General features: G+C 49.2%; 1 protein-coding gene and 1 pseudogene across 1 annotated transcript in view; both read left to right on the forward strand.

Moving 5' to 3' along the window:
- Positions 1–20,325, forward strand: part of LOC119372486 (G-protein coupled receptor-associated protein LMBRD2B) — a 329,677-nt gene that overhangs the window by 254,565 nt on the left and 54,787 nt on the right. The gene's annotated exons all lie outside the window — the stretch shown is intronic.
- LOC125760052 (uncharacterized) lies at positions 9,760–10,586 on the forward strand (annotated as a pseudogene).

The following is a 20,325-nucleotide window of genomic DNA, read 5'->3' on the forward strand; positions in this document are numbered from 1 at the left end:
CATCCGCCTTCTCCAGTACCAATTTGACGTCAAGTACGTTCCTGGGAAACAGCTGGCCACCGCAGATGCACTCTCAAGGGATCCAGTTGTCCAGCTGCCAGCGACTCCAGCAGTTCACAAGGTGGAGCTGTACGTTCAAGAAGCACCCCGTGCTATCACTCCCACATTTGCAGTCCTCCTCGACGACTTCCGAGCTCACCAGGCTGGAGATAGGGAGTGCGCGCAGCTCAAGTTGTACTGTGAGCAAGGGTGGCCTCGGAAAGAGAACCTGCCTCTCGGCATGGCTCAGTTCTGGGCTCATCGGGCCGAATTCAGTATTGGTGACGGCCTTCTCCTCTGCGGTGGACGCCTGCTGGTGTTCGCTTCTCTGCGGAAGCACGTCCTCTCCCTCATCCACGACGGACACCTCGGACTGAACCGCTGCCGTGCCATCGCCAGGGGAGCTGTCTGGTGGCCGACCATGGGGAGCCAGGTCAAGACCATGGTGCAGAACTGTCCCAACTGTGCCACCACGCGGGTTAGAGCACTGCACGGGCCGTGATTCTCGGCCCGGGCCCGGGACTTGTTCAAATTTACCCGCCCGAGCCCGGCCCGGCGACTAAATGCGAGACCCGGGCCCGGCCCGAACCCGAGAAAAAATTCAGCCTACCCGGCTCGGCCCGGCCCGACCCCAGATAAGGCCCGACAGAGGCCTGAGCCAATAATCTAGGTGGTGTTGCCTGAAGATATAATCGACCGCAAGGGCGTTTTAGGCGGCAATTATCTACGCATGCTTGGGGCATGCTTCGCTAGCAAGTATATTTTAACCTACGGTACTTTCTTGTAAAAAGGGGCTGGCTCACCGTGGAAACAGTTGAGAGGACATACTAGGTACGATGAACGTTTGCTCGGCATTGGTGTACTGTACCCGATTTTCTAGGAATACCATAGGGATCATCAAGAGCGTTTTGTAGCAGATATTGTAGGAAGAAAAGTGATTTCTAGTACGAGTCCGGTTCTGATAAGGAGCGCAATAAAAACAGAGGGAACAGAGAACAGAACGCTCTCTTCACTTTGTTTTTTGCGCTCTCTATTGAAATTTAAATGGGCACGAAAGTGAAACAATGAATCGGCTTAGATTGATAAATTGTACTTTGAGAATTCTAATGTCGTTAGTTTCCCCAACAGAGATTTATTATTAAAGGAGAAAATCACGGTCAATGTTTCACTTTTAAATTTCGCGACAAAGTCTTACACATGACAACACGGATTTCAAAGCGTATTTTTTGTATTATGGTGACTTTGGTTTGTCGAAATTTCCTGAAGCTTGGTATGTTAACTCTATGCCCCCCTTCGTAAGACATTGCACTTAATTTTTACCGATTAGAAACTGCGTACGATCTAGCAGACGCCGTCACAATCTATGACGAGCTTGATGCCGGAATTTCATGGTGGCATAACCAGCCGTAATTTCTTTTTGCGCGTTTTCGCGCTTCCCTTGCGTCTTCTCGCGCCAGGCGTGGTGATTGTGCAATTGTGAAAGAGTAATTTGCTAATACGCCAACAATTGTTTCCTCCTTTTAATGTCCCTCTAAAGCATGCTGTAACGACAAAGTGCATCCTTCTGGATGTGTAGCACATATATCTTCACCATAGTAGCACCTTGCCAATGAAGTGAAGTACAAGAAAAAATTCAAATTTTTTAGATTTGTTGTAAATACACTAACCTAGATAAAAATTATAACCAACCGCGCGCAGCGCGTGGACTTTGGAAATACGTATAAAAAGCCGAATCGAAAAAAAATTCGGCAGATCCCACGTACCATGAGAGTCGATGTTATGCGAAGCATGTGGCGGGAAGCGAAACGTTACAAAGTCACGCTGAAGATGTGTACAAGTTTTATACGCGCACATGTATGTTGAAGAGCCGCACATGTGTTATATAACCAGTTGTTTACAGTTGGGTAACGCTGCCAATGGCAACGTATTACCAACACCAGAAGCGGTAAGCTGATTTGTAATGCTTGTACTTCTCCCTTATGATAGAGAACGCACGCACGTTTCACGAACCTGTGTGCATGTGTGAAAGAGGTTCTTGACAGTTCTTGACAGTTCATCACCACCGTGGTCAGTGAGCACCAGCAGCTGGTCATGACTTGTTATTGCATGCGGTCATGATCGCGGTGATGAGGGGTCCATATGCAGTGAAGTACGAGGTAAAGGGCAGCTGTTGGAAATCGTGGATGCCTCGGTAATTTCGTCGACAAATTGTCTATCGATAGAGCCGGCGACATGACGGAACCTGAAGTCACCCTTCGCGTTGGTAAGGTATAAGCCGTCGGTGCTGGTAGGCATGGATAGTGGCTACGTAAACCAACATCAGTGGATGGCGCTTGTCGTATTCGTAGAATACCTGGGCGTATGTGGCCTACGTAGCCTAGTCAACAAAGCGGCTGTCAATCAGTCTGACATCATCCTCGGTCAGCACGAAGCGATCGCCCAGCCTCGTAAGAAATGAAGAGGACACAGCGTCGTTCTGGCGGACTAAGTGCACTTTACGGTGCGATGATTTGAATATCATACGTAACTCTCAATGATGTATTCTTCCGGGGTCGAGCAATGCTTCAATATAGCTTGCCGAATCATAAGAATACAAATGTAATGTTTATTAGGCTGCTACAAAAGCAGAACCAACACTGAAACCACAGACTGATATGACGCCTGTATCGTAGGAGTATCATGTACTGTTTATTGCTTTCTTGCAAAATTAGATAGCCAGCACATATATAACAATTGACGTTGCATCGACATTGCGCCTGCATAGGCTGTTTTTCCAAACCAGTTTAGAGACCTGGCATGGTTCTGTGGTAGAATGCGTGATTGCCACGCAGAATGCTCGGGTTCGATTCCTGCTGGGATCGTGACTTTCATTCAATCAATCAATCTTTATTAGTCACGTTCTTTCACGTTTTATTCTTTCCATTCGTCGGGTCAACGCTGCCGATGTCGGTTTTTCTTAACGCTCTCGCATTTTAATTACAATTGTCTGTTCTCGCCATTCCTGGGTAGATATAAAATGTCAATCACCTGTGGCACATACCCGTACTCCGCGGTCCATAGTAAACGGGTATGTGCCACACAAGTCTGGAGGAAAGGGTTTGACAACGTACGCGACAGGATTTTCGCGTTATTCATAGCACGACCATGTAGTCATATTCGTCAAACCCTCTTACCACACCATGCCAATTTTGGTCTACACCAAGTTAAGGAGGCGATCATGAGAGCACCCAGACGAAGGCAGCTAGATAGATAGGTAGATAGATAGATAGATAGAAACGCTCAAAGTGCCAAAGGTTCGCTAAGAAATGCTTCGCATTTAAAAGCAACTATTTGTCATAGCATCTCTTTCATATACCACACCACTGCTATTATATACAGTCTATAAATTTTTGTGGCAAAGTTTATAGTTTATTTGTTCGCATGTTATTGTACAAAAAATCAAATTATAAAGAGGTTCCACTTAAGCACACCATGCGCCGTTGCACCACATGTCCTGCCGCGCTAAAGTTTCTTGCACTGCTTGCGCTAGCCGCTGGGGCGCACATCTGCCTTGAGCAGTGTGAAGGCGTCGGCAGTCGTAGTTCTTAAATTCCTCCACTGGAGCAAATTTAGGATGTCTTTTTGCTCCTCTGCAGAATGAAAATTGCTGCCCAGCTGATCCCTTCATTTCTCTCTTCCCTAACGTTGTGCCACTATTCCATATAATCTATAAATGCCTCTGAGGGCTTCTCCTTGCACTTTTCAGCAGTGTTTGTTATGCACGGCTTACACAGGGCTCTTTTTTTCATATTATAATGGTGTATGCCTTCCTAACGATGTTGTACCGGTAGAAGGTGGCCTACGCTGGTAAGACTACACTGAGTAAGACTTGTTGCTGGGCGAGTTGGTTGAAATCTATGGGGTGCATTTTAGCGCAAACTGTGAAAGAAAGCACGGGAAAAGAGTAGAGGAAAGCAAAAAGGTCGAGCGCTAAACTTCAACTGTTTATTCGAAAGGTGAGGCCAACAACAAATAACCATGTGCGCATGCGCGCGCCAGTAAGGGAAAAAATCACACTTTCATGTCAAATAATTGCATCTCGTTTTGAAACAGACAAACAGACGTATCACTGATACAACTCGTGCCTCTCTTCTTAATATGGAACGCCTCCAATAACTCTCGCGCTAATGTGTCACTGCTCCTGCCTATTATCTGGATCTCACGAAGCAGAGGCTCACAATTGCAGGCTGCGCAATGCGCAGGCAAGTGCGCGTGTCCTTTATTCTTTAATGATAATTCATGCTCCCGTGCTCGGCCGTTGACACATCGCCCAGTTTGGCCCACATACGTCTTCCCACACGACAGCGGTATCTCATATACAACGCCCGTCGTGCATTTCACATAAGGTCTGGTGTGCTTCTTCTGGCAACCGAACTTTCTGTCAACGCGACTAATTCGCGGACACAGTCCGGCCAATTTGCGTGGAGCCGAGAAGACTACAGGCACACCGTATCTATTGGCAACCTTCTTGAGGTTGTGGGAAAGTTGGTGGACGTACGGGACCACTGCGGGCTTGCCTCCTTTTTGGACAGGGCTAGGCGTTTTCCTTTTTAGGCCCTTCACCTTCTGAAGAAGGGTTTTCGACACGGCCACTACGACCGAGCTCGGGAAGCCGGCTGCGCATAGCCTTGCCAATTGGTTCTCAAAACTAACCTGCATGGCGTGAGGACACGACTTCGTAAGGGCGGACTCAAGGCAGTTGGTGGCGATAGCTCTCTTTACTAGTTTCGAGTGGGCAGAATCGTACGGGAGCATCTCTTTCTGTGCACGTGGGCTGTACTGCCAACAAACATGGTTTTTGTCAAAGGTTAATAACAGATCTAAAAACTGGAGAGTGTTGCAGGAAGGGGATTCATGTGTAAAGAGCATGCCCTTCCCATGCAGCCTAAAGGCGGCTAAAACTTCACTAAGGCACTCGTCAAATGTAAAAGCATGGTTAGTCTTTAAAATGATTAAAAAATCGTCAACATACCTAAAAGCCTTAAGGAAAAACCTATCGTCAAACGTACTCAGCAGGTCACGGTCAACAGACGCCAAGAAAATGTCACACAATACCGGGGCGACACATGAGCCTATACATATTCCCTGACGCTGAACGTACAGCTCTTCGTTAAAAGAAATAAAGGTAGACTTTAAGTAGAATTCTAATAAAACCATGAAATTGTCAACAGACATGCCCACTAAATTCTGAAAATCTACCACCCCATTGCGGTCAATACAATCCCTAACAGAGGCGAACATTTGCTGCTGAGGCACAGAGTAGAACAAATCTGTGACGTCTACAGAAAAACCGTGGGCGATAGATGCGTTTCCTTGCAAGTAACTGATCACATCTGTAGAACATTTGGTGATAAAAGGATCATCCACCTTCAAGCATTTTAGGTGTTTTAAAAGAAACCTGCTTACTAACTGCTGCCACGAACCTCTTTCGCTTACGATGGCACGGAAAGGAATGTTTTCCTTGTGCGATTTTGCGGTGAAAAAAACCCCCAATAAATCACCTTTGCATTCACTTATTGGCTTCACTAAGTCCGAAAGGTTAAGTTCCTTACACAGCGCTAAAGCTTCTTTCTTAACTCTTGTGGCCTTTGCTTTCACAGGTACAAAGTTCTTTGTTATTGCTTGTTGTGCCTTGTCGTTAAACACGCCTCCTGTGAACACCACAAAGCGCCCTTCCTTGTCCGACTGCATAAGTCGAAAGTCATTTTCTTGGAAGAAAGACACAACCGATCTTGTTGGGTCTCTGGCTTTCCCACACCCAACCTTGTTGGCCGTCCGTCCTAGAGCATCCACTCCCTCCAAAAGGCAACGTTCTTGGTCTTCACTACTGGCTTTCTTCGATACTCGTCTATTCAAGGCTAGGAGTTCGTGGACTGGTATCACAGGCTCATGACTGTATTTTGGCCCTTTGTCAAGAACGCGGGTGATGTCCTCCGGGATAGCGACATCTTCAGGCACCAAGACACCTGCTTTTTCGGACCACCCTCTTGTTAGTTGGAACTTGCAGAAGACTTCTCTTCTGTTCTACAGATGTGATCAGTTACTTGCAAGGAAACGCATCTATCGCCCACGGTTTTTCTGTAGACGTCACAGATTTGTTCTACTCTGTGCCTCAGCAGCAAATGTTCGCCTCTGTTAGGGATTGTATTGACCGCAATGGGGTGGTAGATTTTCAGAATTTAGTGGGCATGTCTGTTGACAATTTCATGGTTTTATTAGAATTCTACTTAAAGTCTACCTTTATTTCTTTTAACGAAGAGCTGTACGTTCAGCGTCAGGGGATATGTATAGGCTCATGTGTCGCCCCGGTGTTGTGTGACATTTTCTTGGCGTCTCTTGACCGTGACCTGCTGAATACGTTTGACGATAGGTTTTTCCTTAAGGCTTTTAGGTATGTTGACGATTTTTTAATCATTTTAAAGACTAACCATGCTTTTACATTTGACGAGTGCCTTAGTGAAGTTTTAGCCGCCTTTAGGCTGCATGGGAAGGGCATGCTCTTTACACATGAATCCCCTTCCTGCAACACTCTCCAGTTTTTAGATCTGTTATTAACCTTTGACAAAAACCATGTTTGTTGGCAGTACAGCCCACGTGCACAGAAAGAGATGCTCCCGTACGATTCTGCCCACTCGAAACTAGTAAAGAGAGCTATCGCCACCAACTGCCTTGAGTCCGCCCTTACGAAGTCGTGTCCTCACGCCATGCAGGTTAGTTTTGAGAACCAATTGGCAAGGCTATGCGCAGCCGGCTTCCCGAGCTCGGTCGTAGTGGCCGTGTCGAAAACCCTTCTTCAGAAGGTGAAGGGCCTAAAAAGGAAAACGCCTAGCCCTGTCCAAAAAGGAGGCAAGCCCGCAGTGGTCCCGTACGTCCACCAACTTTCCCACAACCTCAAGAAGGTTGCCAATAGATACGGTGTGCCTGTAGTCTTCTCGGCTCCACGCAAATTGGCCGGACTGTGTCCGCGAATTAGTCGCGTTGACAGAAAGTTCGGTTGCCAGAAGAAGCACACCAGACCTTATGTGAAATGCACGACGGGCGTTGTATATGAGATACCGCTGTCGTGTGGGAAGACGTATGTGGGCCAAACTGGGCGATGTGTCAACGGCCGAGCACGGGAGCATGAATTATCATTAAAGAATAAAGGACACGCGCACTTGCCTGCGCATTGCGCAGCCTGCAATTGTGAGCCTCTGCTTCGTGAGATCCAGATAATAGGCAGGAGCAGTGACACATTAGCGCGAGAGTTATTGGAGGCGTTCCATATTAAGAAGAGAGGCACGAGTTGTATCAGTGATACGTCTGTTTGTCTGTTTCAAAACGAGATGCAATTATTTGACATGAAAGTGTGATTTTTTCCCTTACTGGCGCGCGCATGCGCACATGGTTATTTGTTGTTGGCCTCACCTTTCGAATAAACAGTTGAAGTTTAGCGCTCGACCTTTTTGCTTTCCTCTACTCTTTTCCCGTGCTTTCTTTCACAGTTTGCGCTAAAATGCACCCCAAAGACTACACTGGTAGGACTAGCAATAGGTGGATGAAGCGATTGCGATCTATTTTCGGGGTTCATTCCAGTTTGGTAATAAAGGTGTGAATAAGCTTCTTGATGTTTACTCATTTAACGCATATGATTCGATGTAAGGGGACATCCCCCGGCATGGAATTCGTGATTCTTATTTCAAGCCAGATATTTTGTCAAGCTAATATACTTTGCCCTTAAACATAAATATACATGTTTAATGGACTTATGCTATTCCTGCACATTCCAACGATGTTGTGGCAGTGTCATGTAGCTCTCGCACTATATAGTGCAGGGGTCTCGAACACGCGGCCCGCGGACCTCTCGCTAGCGGCCTGCGGCCCGCACATGGCTGTCTTCGTCCCATTTTTAATTTTTTTTCCTCTATAAGTACGTTCTTGAGCTACACAGGCATGCAGGTCTAAAGCATTTTTTTCGTAAGACACCACCTGCAGCCACCATGCGTTGATACATAACTGTGAAGCAAAACTGTGTTGCAGAATTGGCGTCTAGAGATTAGTCATTTTGGAGATAGGTATCGATATATTGGTGGAAACTTGCCACCAAATACCCTTCAGAAATGACCCATAAATGAAATCTTAAAAAGGTCTTTAAAATTTCAACGTTAGCTGACATCTGCTAGAACCTATTCTTCTCTCCCCACCCCCTTCCACTCCTACCTTCGTCACTATACTGGCCTTTGCGGAAGTAAATTTTCGTGAATGCGGCCCGTTAGCTGAGGCGCGTTTGAGACCCCCGATATAGCGGAACAAGACGAACGCTCATATGTTAACAATGCGGGCACACAAAGCAGGCTGTGCATGTTCATCTCGTGTCACATGACCTCTGGGAGCCTTGACGGAGCCACGGAAAAAGGATGTCTTTATAGGGATTTTATGCAACGAGACTCCGCGCAGTCTTTTCGTTTTAGTGGAGGGCTGGAACTAGCAAAAACGCTTGCCCGTCTTGGGGCTCCGCGATCGCGCCTGCGATGATAAGCTATAGGTATAAATTTATTATACTACATTTATCACTGCGATTTCAGAATAATATTTGAGATATAAAATAATACCGAATGCAAATAAAGCACGGAATAGCGAGATGTTAGCTATATAAGCGCCTGGTCTATTTACTTTCAGTTCACCCGTTTTAGATAAATCAAGTAGCTCCGTAGGCAAGAAGCGAAAGAAGATCAGTACTTGTCTATCATAAAACTTCGCCAAATAGCTTGAACCACATAAAAAAAAGAATCGTTTCATCGAGATAAAATGTGAAACGTATTATGTACGCGCAACGTATGAGGAACACACTTCAAGAAAAGAAAATGCGGGTGTCGACGCCACCTTGAAAATCGTGCAACAAACACCGTGACGTCATAGCTTCTGTCGGCGTCTGCTGGGATCTCATATGGTTCCTAATCGATAAAAATGAAGTACACTGACTCAATGACTCAAAATTACAACAAATACAGTTTGAAATCTGTGACGTCACGCGCGGAAATTTCAGCGCAAGATTTAAAAATGGAACATCGCCCTTGATTTTCTCCTTATAATGGTGAAACTAATTACATTCGAGTTCTCAGAGTACACTTTTTCAGTCTTAACGGATTCGTGGTATCACTTTAGTGTCCCTGTATGAACTGAGCAGAGTCCAAACCCGGCACGACCCGAGCCCGCCACCTCAAACCCGGGCCCGGCCCTAAGCCCGGAGCTTCAGACCTGAGCCCGGCCCAGGCCCGCCATGAAAACTACTTTACCCGGCCCGGCCCGTGGGCCGGGCCGGGCCCGGGTTTTCGGGTAGGCCCGAGCCCATGCAGTGCTCTAACGCGGGTCCAGCGAGCAGAGACACTGCTGCCTACTGCGACGCCTAGCCGTCGCTGGGAACGAGTCGGAATGGACATCTTTCACACAAAGGAGCCAACTACCTTTTCCTCGTAGATTACTACTCGAGGTACCCAGGAGTGCTGTCCCTTCGCTCGACGACGTCTACAGCGGTGATCTCCATCATCATCAGAAGTGTCTTCGCGAGGCACCAGAGACCCTCGTCAGCGATAATGGGCCTCAATTTTCGTCGCAGAATTCCACGTCTTCTCCCAGAGCTAAGGCTTCTCCCACGTCACCAGCAGTCCCAGGTACCCGCAGTCGAATGGGGAAGTGGAGCGTATGGTGCGGACGGTTAAGGAACTCTTCAAGAAGTCTCCGCACTGGCCTTTGGCCCTCTTGGCATACCGCAATGCACCTGGCATGACTGGGTACAGCCCTGCTCAGCTACGCATGGGGCGTAGCCTTAGGACTCGCCTTCCGGTCCCAACAGCTGCGTTGCTTCCAAAACCGCCTAACGCAGCCGACTTCCACCGGCGTGACACAGCCCAACGACATCGCTAGCATCAAGATTTTTGACCGTCGACATGCTGCACAAGATTTGCGGCCCCTGGAGGAGGGAGAGAGAGTGTGGATTCGCGACACAGATTGTGCTGGCACTGTTCTCAGCCCAGCGCAGTGTCCATGATCTTATGTGGTCCAGATGGACGCAGGTGCTCTCGTCCGCAACCGGAGACATCTGGTTCCGCAGCAGTCTCCGTCATCAGGGGATATAGACCTCGGCAGTTCCAGTCCACGGGCCCAAGGATCCGAAAGCCTGCCACAGACTCCAACTCGCCCAGAGCCTGTGAGCAGCAGTCCAACTCCCAGGGCACTTACTCCTCTACGAGTTGCATCGCCACTGGTTGCCCCAGCTACTCCCTCAAGACCGCCTGGGTCGGTTGTGCGCACTCGATCTGGATGTTGTGTTAGGCTACCGATGCGGCTGAACTTGTAGAGCGTGCCACGAGACATTTGTCGTTAGGTTGCTTACCTGAGAGCAAGGGTTTGCTTTGTTACTTTCCCAAAGGGGGGGACGTAGAGGGCGCGAGTGCCAAGTCAAATACGAGGCGCCCTCTATAGGTTGTAGTAGATAAAGCATGTACTGCGAATAAACAGGGGCACTTCTGCTGGGGACTCGGAGCGTGTGCTTTCCTCCGCGGCCCTCGGGCTTCAGCCTGCCTCCTCGGCCGCCTGGGCTCAAACCCTCCCACCTCATTAACAGCCGAGAGGTGAAGGCACTACAAAATCTATTAGTCGACAGACAAGCAGTGTTTGATCATTATAAGAGGCTTGCTTTTTTTAATTCCTATTTTAAGTCTGTCTTTTCTAACACGTGCGCTGATACACTTCCTGAAATGCCAGATTTATCAGACAAGAATATGCCCATCATTACAGTCACGTATAATGGTGTTCTAAAGCAGCTGACAAACCTAAAAACAATTCAGATGGAGGCCCTGATGATATACCAACCAAGATAATGCCCTTGGGAAATTGCTAATTTCTTAGTCATCTTGTACAATAAGTCACTACGCAGTAGCTCAGTTCCAAGCCATGGGAAAGTACCTAGTGTTGTTCCCATTCATAAAAGTGGTCCCAAACATTCCGTACATAACTACAGGCTGATCTTGCTTACTTCTGTGTGTTTCAAAACATTAGAGCATATCATTTACAGTGCTGTGATGAAACACCTTCAAAACAATACTGTTTTTTCATATTGTCACATGGTCTTGAGAGTGAAGACATAAGTACAGGCCTGGCTAGTCCTGCACAACCAAACTGGTTGAAATTTCTCATGATCTCTTTTACTTTCTTGGTTCTGGATTTTAAGGAGGCTTTATTTTTTGGGGTTTCTGTTCCTCATGATTTGTTGTTGTATAAATTACCATCTCTCTGCTTTCATCCTGCTATAGTCAATTGGATTAGAAATCACCTTTCTGGAAGAACACAGCATTTTTTCATTAACAGCATTAAATCAACTCGGAGAACTGTAACTTCAGGGATGCCACAGGGATCTCTTTTTGAGGCCTTTGTTATTTTTGTTTTATATTAATGATATCGTACAGGGTCTTCAGTGCGATGTCAGATTATATGCTACTGACTGCGTCATTTACAGGTACATAACAAATAAACACAATGTTAATATAGTCAACAAATCGACAGAATTCAAGGTTGGCGTTCCAAATGTTTCTGAACGGTGCTAGATTTCAACTTATATCTTTCGCCTGCAAACATTTCCCTTTGAGATCAGCGTGTAATTTGGGCAATATTTTGGACAATAATTTGGACAAGTGGTCGTGACATCGATGAAGACATCAATCAATGTTGTTCAAGATGAAACTCTATTTGGCCGAACTTCTCGCCGAGAAATGAAAACTCAAGCTACAGCTATACACGCTGTACACTGATAGTGGCGAACAGGACGTCGGTCGTCGATAAAACTGACAAGCGGTGAAGCCTGTTGGCATTTATACATGTGCCGTCGAATTTTCCAGCGTTATCGCTGGCTGTCGCTCAAGCCCTAGAATACCCTCGAGTGTTCGCGTCTTGTGCGCAATCTTAACAAAATGATCTACAATAATCGCGAAGCTTCTCGAACAATGAGGCAAGGTTCGCACTGAGCGTTGCTGACAGTGTTTGTGGGAGAAAACCGAATGCAGCAAAAGTGATAATAAGAAACGCATTTGCCAATGCCCCCCTCTGAAAAAGCATCGTCCCAATGCTTAAAACAGAATACGGGCGGGGGGGGGGGGTCAATGCATGCAACGATAAATAGCAACAATAAGCAAGAAAGTACAATAAGGACAAGCAAGAAGGTACAATAATAAGGCAAAAGTACAGTCGTCAGATTCACTAACGCATGTAATACGGCTTGAGGCGCATGACATGGACGACTTCAGGTCGCGCACGGCGCCGCTGGGAGTTCGTAATGCCGTCAGGGACAACCTCGTAGTCGAGTGCGCCGAGGCGTAGAAGTACCCTGTACGGTCTGAAGTAGGAAGCCTTCATGTGTGCGCACACATGAAGGCTCCCTAGTCTGAAGTATCATCGAAGAATCTTCTCACTAAGTCCCCGTCGGCGTATTGGCGTCCAGATCCACACACGGTCACCGAGTTGGTATTCCATGTGGCGTCGTCGAAGATTATAGCGACCCTCTGCTGGTTCTTGATGCGCAGGCAGGCGAGCTGTCGAGCTTCTTCGGCGTGTTGCAAATAAGCAGCGCGCAAACAGGAGAGTGCGCGATGGCGAGAGAAGAAAATAAAGGCGCTAGGCTGTGGCATGTGAAGCCACGGCTCACGTTCCTTGCTGGCATCAATTATGGTTCAGGCGTGTCTTTCCTTCGCTCCTGTGGCATAAGCCTACATGTTGTGACCTCGGACGAAGACAGTGACGGACTCGAATGCACCTTCAACTGAACAAGCCTCACGTCTGCAGGACGTCTCGGCCATGCAACTGCGTCTCCCCTCTTTCTGGCCACAGGACCCGCAAGATTGGATTCACCAGGTCGAAGTGCAATTCTTCCTGTGCCGCATTGCCTTGGAAACGTCACGCTACTACCACGTAGCCTCAGTCCTTCCTCCTGATGTTGGTAGCAAGCTCTCTGACATCCTCTCCTACCCCTCGGACACTACGCCATATCAGCACCTTAAAACCAAGGTGCTGGAGCGATTCATGCCTTCGGAACGCGTCCGCCTACAGCAGCTCCTTGCAGAGGGGGACCTTGGCGACAGGCGCCCCTCCCAACTACTGCGCCGAATGCGACAGCTTCTTGGGGAGCACGACGTCTCTGCCCACTCAGCGTTGCTTCGCAAGCTCTTCCTGCAACGCCTTTCTCAACCAATCCGCCTCGTCCTCGTGGCGGCCGGCGACGTCAACCTCGACCGCCTGGCGGAACTCGCCGATCAGGTTCATGAAGTGACCTCCCCATCTGTCAACGCTGTCTTATCACCAGCAGACTCAGTGATTTCACGCCTTGAGGCCCGCATCGACGAACTCGCCGCCTCCATTGCCGCACTCCGGAGCCACCTGTAGGAGACTCGTTCGCTTCGTTCCGGTCGTCGAGCTCCTCCACGCACATGAGATGCTCGGAGTCCCAACCCTCCACCTCTCTGCTGGTACCACCGGCGTTTCCCACACCGAGCCACGAAGTGTACACCTCCATGTTCGTGGCAGGGAAGCGCCTGCCAGGATCACTGGCTCACTGTAATCTCACTTCTCGTTCCAGCCGCCTTTTCATGGTCACAGACCAGCTATCCGGCGCCAGGTTCCTTATAGATACGGGCGCGGAAATTAGCGTTGTGCCCCCGACTAAGGCTGAAGTTTGAAGTCACAGGGGCAAGTGCTTAGTGCTGCCAAAGCCTCGTCTATAGCGACGTATGGACTCCGATCTCTCACCCTCGACTTCGGCTTTCGCCGCATTTTTCGGTGGGTTTTCGTCATCGCAGACGTCGTTCAACCGATCATCGGCTCAGACTTCCTCTCATACTTCGATTTGGATGTCAGTGTGCGGCGGCGCCGCCTCGTAGACGGTCAGACTCGTCTCTCCATCTCGGAAGTCCTGTCCGACATCGCTCCAATGGCCATCTGCATGCTGATACCTTCCTCACCGTTCGAAAAAACCTTGGCGAGTTTCCCAGAGTTAACGAAACCATGCATCCTCACTCAGCCGCCTAAACATACGGTGACACACCATATCGTCACCCAGGGTCCACCGGCAGCCGCTCGACCACGCCGCCTGTTTGGAGACCGCCTAGCTATTGCTAAACGGGAGTTCGACCACATGCTGCAGCTTGGCATTATACGCCCATCGTCAAGCGCTTGGGCTTCCCCGCTGCATTTGGTGCCAAAGCGTGATCCTGGTGACTGGCGTCCTTGTGGGGACTATCGAGCGTTGAACGCCCAGACTGTCCACGACAGCTATCCCCTACCTCACATCCAGGATTTTACATCGCGCCTCGACGGCTGCACAATTTTCAGCAAAGTGGACCTTGTTAAGGCGTACCACCAGATTCCTGTCGAGCCCGCCGACATACCTAAGACCGCCATCACGACGCCCTTTGGGTTGTTTGAATACGTGCGGATGCCTTTTGGACTCCGCAATTCGGCTCAAACTTTCCAGCGGTTCATTTCTGAGGTCACACGGGGCCTCCCTGCTGTGTTTGCATACCTTGACGATGTCCTCATCGCCAGCCGCACACCTGAAGATCATGAGCACTATCTTCGTGCTCTATTCCAATGTCTACAGCATTACGGCCTCTTGTGAACGCCTCGAAGTGTACTTTCGGCGCATATGAGCTCGAGTTCTTGGGCCATCACATATCATCTAAAGGAATACGCCCTCTCCGGTCCCACGTTAAAGCAATCCAGGATTATCCTCAGCCTACAACACTGTGCCGATTACGCCAATCCCTAGGGCTTGTGAATTTTTCCAGGCGCTTCATAGCACACTTTGCCGAACTGCTACGACCGCTCACCGACCTCCTTCGGTCAACTGCCGGCCTGTCCTCCGCCATTCCTTTGTCGTCAGAGGCCCAAGCCGCCTTTAGTGCTGCCAAGCAAGCGGTCGCTAACGCCGTGCTTCTTATTCATCCGCGCAGCAACCTCCTACTCGGTTGATGGTGGATGCATCCAGCGTGGCCGTTGGAGCCGTCTTACAGCAGTGCATTAACTCCGACTGGAGACCCTTGTCATTCTACTCTCGGAAGCTACTTCCTGCTGAGACCTGCTACAGCCTCTTCGGCCGGGAATTACTAGCCATCTACGCTGCGATATAGCACTTTCGGCATTTTCTCGAAGGATACTCGTTTTACGTGCCGACTGACCATAAGCCACTGGCGTATGTTTTCCGCACTAACTCATCCAAGTACGTGCCCCGTGAACTCCGCCATCTTGGTTATATATCGGAGTTCACGACTGATATCCGCCACGTGAAAGGAGCTGACAACACCGCCGCAGATGCCCTTTCTCGTATAGCTGCGCTTGACTCTTTATCTCCAACCATCGACTGGGCCTCGTTCTCCTCCGCACAGCAGGATCTTAGAGAGCTTGCCGCTTTTCGGGAGAACCCCCGTTCTCTCCGACTCCGCCTGGTGCCTCATCCATTATCATCTGAGCCCTTGTTGTGCGATGTCTCAGCTGAACTTCCCCGCCCTTTCGTTCCTGCTTCATTAAGACGCACCGCTTTCCACTCCTTACACGACATCTGTCACCCCGGCATTCGGGCTAGCGTCTTCTCACCCAGTGCTATGTCTGGCCCGGAATCAATGGTGATGTGCGCGCTTGGACGCGCCTCTGCCTGCCCTGCCAGATGACAAAGGTCTCCCGTCATACTAAGACGCCTACCCAACCATTCTTTCCACCCGGCCGTCGTTTCGACCATGTTCATCTAGACATTGTGGGCCCTCTACCAGTGTCTCAGGGGTACCGTTATATACTGACCGTGGTCGATCGTTTCACACGCTGGCCAGAGGCTGTTCCAATTCAAGATATCACCGCCGAGACAGTTGCCCGCGCTTTCATTTCTACGTGGGTATCCCGTTTTGGCTGTCCTGGCACCGTGACAACAGACCGTGGACGTCAATTTGAGTCCTCGCTGTTTACTTGCCTTAATGGCATCCTCGGAGCCAGACATTGCCGTACCACGGCTTATCATCCCTGCGCCAACGGCATGGTGGAACGCCTTCATCGACAACTGAAGACCGCCTTGAAATAGAGCGACCTGGGTTGTTGCCTTGCCACTGGTGCTCTTAGGTTTACGAGCTGTCATCCGGGCAGACATGCAGTGCTCAACCGCAGAGCAGGTGTATAGCACTTCTCCACGGCTTCCGGGAGACTTCTTCACGTCAACGAAGCTACCAGACAAGCCACAGCAATTCCTACAACGCCTCCTCGACTGCGTTCAACACCTCCGGCCCACTTCACCCAGCCCTTCCGAACACAAGACCATATTCGTCCACCCTGATCTGGCCACTGCAACACATGTTTTCGTGTGCCACGACGCGGTCAGACCACCTTTAACACCAGCCTACGACGGACCATTCCGCGTCCCTAACCGCACCCCCAAAACTGCCACTCTTCTTCACAACGGTCGTGAAGAGACAGTTAGCTTGGATCGACTTAAGCCGGCGTACCTGGAGACCGCCATAGAAAGCCTCTCATCTACGCCTGACCTTCCGTTAGACTACCACAAACGGCATCTTACATTCCGACTTCCAGTCTACATGGGGGGCCCTGTAGCGCCCTCGTTTGGGTGGCGCGCAAACAGGAGAGCACGGGATGGCGAGAGAAGAAAATAAAGAAGGCGCTGGCTGTGGCACGTGAAGCCACGGCTCACGTTCCTTGCTGGCATCGATTATGGTTCAGGCGTGTCTTTCCTTCGCTCCTGTGGCATAAGCCTACAGTAACATATGCAAGGATGGCATCCCACGTCTTGTGTTCGACGTCGACATACATGGCCAGCTTGTCAGCAATAGTTTTGTTTAGCCACTCGGTGAGGCCATTGGTCTGTGGGTGGTATGCTGTGGTCCGGCGGTGGCTTGTTTGGCTGTATCGCAATATTGCCTTAGGTCAACAGTAAATGCCATACCTCTGTCGGTGATGACGCCCTCTGGGGCGCCATGATGCAGGACGATGTTCCCAACGAAGAACTTCGCTACCTCGGCGGCACTGCCTCTGGGCAGGGTCCTTGTCTCGGCGTAGCGGGTGAGGTAGTCGGTAGCTACGACGATCCATTTGTTTCCGGAAGTCGACGTCGGGAACGGCCCCTGTAAGTCCATCCCGATTTGCTTGAACGGCCGTCAAGGTGGCTCGATAGGCTGCAGAAATCCAGCTGGCCTAGTCGGCGGTGTCTTGCGTTGCTGATAGTCCCGGCAGGTCTTTACGTAGCGAGTGACGTCGGCGGCAAGGCGCGGCCAGTAGTACTTTTCCTGTATTCTTGCGAGCGTGCGAGAAACACCCAGGTGTCCAGACGTTGGGTCGTCGTGCAGAGCCTGGAGGACCTCTGGTCGCAATGTCGAGGGCACCACGAGAAGGCAATCAGCTCGAAGCGGCGAGAAGTTCTTTAGGAGAACACTGTTGCGCAAGAAAAACAACGTCATTCTCCGCGTGAATACCTTCGGAACAACGGTGGTCCTGCCCTCGGGGTATTCCACAAGGCCCCTGAGTTCCGGGTCCGCTCGCTGTCGTTCGGTGAAGTCGTCGGCACTTATGGTTCCCAAGAAGCAGTCATCCTCCTTGTCGTCCTGCGGCGGTGGGTCGACAGGGGCGCGAGACAGGCAGTCAGCGTCGGAGCATTTTCTTCCGGACTTGTAAACAACGGTAATGTCGAATTCTTGAAGTCGTAGGCTCCACCGTGCGAGGTGACCTGAAGGGTCCTTCAAGTTACCTAGCCAACACAATGTGTGGTGGTCACTCACAACTTTGAAGGGCCTGCCGTAGAGGTAGGGACGAAACTTGAATGTAGCCCAGATGATCGCTAGGCACTCCTTTTCTGTTTTGGAATAGTTCGTTTCTGCCTTTGATAGCGACCGGCTAGCGCAACTGATGACCCTTTCCTGCCCATCAGTCTATTTATTTATTTATTTAGAAGATACTGCGGTCACTGAAGACCAGGCAGGTGGGGAACATTACAATAAAACAAATATGCAAACATCGAGAAAAATTCAAAGGAATAATCAACTTTGCAAGAATACAAAATGGATAATACAACAAATGTAACAAAAATATATTAACTATATATAAGAATAAACAATGGCGGAAATGGAGCAATGTCTTAAAACACAAAGAAAAACAATATACACATGCCTCAAGTGTTACAAATACTGACACTAACAATCCAAAGAAGTGATATTGCATAAACACTATAATAAGCACTAGAAGTACAGAGAAGGTGCACTTATGTCACGGTTGGGATGCTCCGAGCAACGCTTTCTCGAAGTCATCAGATGAAACGACACCAGGTGGTAAGCTATTCCACTGAATATTTGTTCGGGGAAAGAAGGAATTTTCAAAGGTGTTCGTCAGAGTGGTGTATGGGAGCAGGTTATGCATATGACGATGCCTAGATGCGCGAGGAGAGAATGGTTTTATGTGTTTATGGGCAGGAATATTCAGCTTACCATTATAAATGGAATGCAAAAATTTCAGGCGTGCGATTCGGCGGCGATCTTCAAGCACAGGGATATCGTTGTCTCATTAATTTTGTCGGAGAATCAGTTGATTTAAACTTGGAAAAAATAAAACGTACAGCGCGTCTTTGAACCATTTCAAGTTTTTGAATATCTTTTTTGTAGCAAGGGTCCCAAACCACTGATGCATATTCAAGTTTAGGTAAAATATACGCTTTGTACGCGAGCATGTTTAATTCCGGAGGGGTTTTTTTTTTCAATTTGTGCCTCAGAAAACCAAGCTTACGAGAAGGTGATGCGCAGACATTTGTTAAATGTGCGGACCAGGAAAGTGTGTTTGTAATGGTTACTCCTAGGTATTTATATTCATTTACTTCACGTACTGGTGTTCATTGGACGTGGTAGGTAAACGTGAATGGCTGTTTTTTTTTCTTGTCACACGTAGGAGTACTGTTTTGTCAGAGTTTAATGTCATTGACGACCGAGTACACCACTCACTAACTTGTGTTAATGCAAGACTTAGATCAACTTGGTCTTGTTGGCATGTCACCTTTTTATATAGCACGCAGTCGTCAGCGAACAATGGGATACTAACGTTTGCACAAGGACGGCGCCGAGTCCTACGCTGCTTGCGTCGGTGTGGATTTCTGTATCGGCGTATTCGTCGAAATGCGCTGGTATCGGAGGCATGTGAAGGCGTCGTTTCAGTTCTTCAAATGCTTCGATTTGTGCCGTTTCCCACTTGAATGGCGCGTCGGTCTTCGTGAGATGAGTTAGCGGTTCGGCGATTCGTGAAAATTCCTTGATGAAGCTTCTGTAGTAGGCGCACAAGCCGAGAAAACGGCGCACGGCTTTCGTGTCAGTGGGTGACGGGAAGGCAACGACGGCAGCTGTTTTCCGCGGGTCTGGGCGAACGCCACCCTTGCTGATCACGTGACCCAAAAACAATGGCTCCTCGTATGCAAAACGGCCCTTTTCAGGCTTCAAGGTGAGGCCAGAGGTCTTGATTGCTTGTAGTACAGCGTCAAGGCACCGGCGTTGTTCGTCGAAGCTTGAGGCAAGCACAGTGATGTCGTCCAAGTACAAAAGGCAAGTCTGCCACTTCAATCCAGCCAGCACGGTGTCCATAACGCGCTGGAATGTTGCAGGTGCCGAGCAAAGACCGAAGGGCATGACCTTGAACTCGGAAGAGGCCGTCTGGTGTTATAATGGCAGTCTTCTTTCAGTCTCTCTCGTCGACTTCGATTTGCCAGTAGCCGGTCTTGAGGTCCATCGACGAAAAGGACCTCCGTTGTAGAGTCGATCCAGGGTGTCGTCTGGCCGTGGGAGAGGGTAGACGTCCTTCTTCGTGATTTTGTTCAGGCGGCAATAATCGACGCAGAAGCGTAGGGTTCCGTCCTTCTTCACTAACACCACGGGTGACGCCCACGGACTCTTCGACGGCTGGATGATGTCAGGTAGCATTTTGTCGACTTTTCTTTCTGGATTCGCGTTCTCGCGTCGAAACTCTGTACGGGCTTTGCCGGAGTGGCCTGGCACTTTCCTCTGTTATGACGCGATGTTTTGCAACTTGGGGTCTGGCGGATTCTTGACGACGATGAAAAGCAGTCCTTGTATTGCAGGAGTAGGGTTTTGAGCTGTTCTTGCTTATGCTTCGGAAGGCTAGGATTGACGTGGAAAGCTGGTTGAGAAGCTTGGTTCGTCAGTGTGGGCTCGGAAGAATCGGTGAGGGCGAAAGCATTGG

The sequence above is a fragment of the Rhipicephalus sanguineus genome, chromosome 10, assembly GCF_013339695.2.
Source record: "Rhipicephalus sanguineus isolate Rsan-2018 chromosome 10, BIME_Rsan_1.4, whole genome shotgun sequence".
Lineage (NCBI taxonomy): Eukaryota > Metazoa > Arthropoda > Arachnida > Ixodida > Ixodidae > Rhipicephalus > Rhipicephalus sanguineus.